Source organism: Otolemur garnettii, unplaced genomic scaffold (genome assembly GCF_000181295.1).
Source record: "Otolemur garnettii isolate 467f Iridium unplaced genomic scaffold, OtoGar3 scaffold00040, whole genome shotgun sequence".
NCBI lineage: Eukaryota > Metazoa > Chordata > Mammalia > Primates > Galagidae > Otolemur > Otolemur garnettii.
Window position 1 is genome coordinate 902,390 of NW_003852435.1, and position 1,670 is coordinate 904,059.

Here is a 1,670-nt window from a genome sequence, read left to right on the forward strand (position 1 = left end):
CTGGGTATGGTGCTGTGGTATCATCCATAGCTCACACCAGTGTCAAACTCAGGCTCAAGTAGCTGGGACTATAGGGGCTCACCTGGCTAGTTTTTTGTTTTGTTTTTAATTTTCCTAATTTTTTAGTAGAGAGAGGGTCTGGCTCTTGCTCAGGCTGGTCTCCAACTCTGGAGCTCAAGCAGTCCACCCTCCTCAGCCTCTTAAGAGTGCTAGGATTAAAGGGGTGAGCCTCCTTACCTGGCCCATTCTTTGTTTTTAGATTGCAGACCCACTGTGTCTGAATATGCCATGTATTTTTATTCCTTTTTCCACTCCACCTGGAAATCTTTAATTTCCTACTTATGTGTCAAAACTTGACTTCATATGCCACCTCCTGGAAAGCTCTTCAAACTCGTGCTTCTCTGTCACTGATTTTTGTGGCAGTTGGATTGGGTTAGTTGCTTTTGATTGAGGTGTCATTGGTTTCTTTGAGGTCATTCCAGAACCGTAGCATCTCAGGAGCACCATTCTGAGTACTGATCTGTCTGTTGTTTATCAAGTCACTGCATTACTCATTTCTTCCTCCATGTAACTGAGGACAGGAGAATGGCATCTGTCTTTGTACGTGCAGCACCTACTGGCACATACAGCATAGACCTTCAGAATTGGAAGCACCCATGCATACGTGCATGCTTTTATTTGTGGTCTTACCACTGCATAGAATACCCTTAGTTTCTTGTCTGTTTTGTAAACTTTCAGTTATAGGTTGTCAGTACTCTTAAAACTCCCCACTCCATGCCCTCTACGGGAATGTTTTGCTGCTCTGTGATGTGGAGACGCCTTATTTACACCTCTATGATGGCACCTCCCACGTTATCAGGTTTTAGGATTGCAACCATGTCTGTTTAATGTTTGGCCAATGACAGTGTTCTTTACTTAAGCTTTGGATCTTTGATACAGAGCTCTGTTCCTTTCACATAGTAGGTACTCAAGTATTGGAACTGTTCATTCAATCTATAGTTTCTTAATGTATTTTTAATATCATGCTCTTAAAATTGATCATTTTCATCAATATGAATAGAAAAGTAGTTTTTTATAAGAGATGAGGTCTTGCTATGCTGCCCAGGCTGGAGTGCAGTGGCCATTCACAGTCCCTGCACACTACAGCCTGGCACTCTTGGGATCAAGTGATCCTCCCTTCTTGGACTCTCGAGTAGCTGAGACTACAAATGTACCATTACACCTGGCAGGATAGTAATTAAGTTTTTAACTCATGACCATGAGAGCTAAGTTTATATTAGTAGGAGGAAGAACACTTATATAACTGATCAAAACCAGTATGATATCCAGGTTTTGTTTGTTATACTATTTAGAGATTCTTTTTTGGGAGAGTAAGGGCCTGATTGAGTTTTTTCTTAATTTTCCTGATTATTTTTAAACAAAAATGTGTGTCTTTAAAGGAATGGACTGAAGTTTACTTTCTGATTAATTAATGACTACCCGATGAGTTCACATGTGCACAAAAGGGAAGTAAAAGTAATTGGAAATCGGGAGGAGGGGGAGGGGGAGGGACAAAAACCTACCTAATGGGTACATTGTTGGGTGATGAGCACCCTTATAGCCATGACTCAGGCGGTACAAAAGTGTTTCATGTACCAAAAAGGTTTGTATGTCCTTAGTACAGAGGGTGC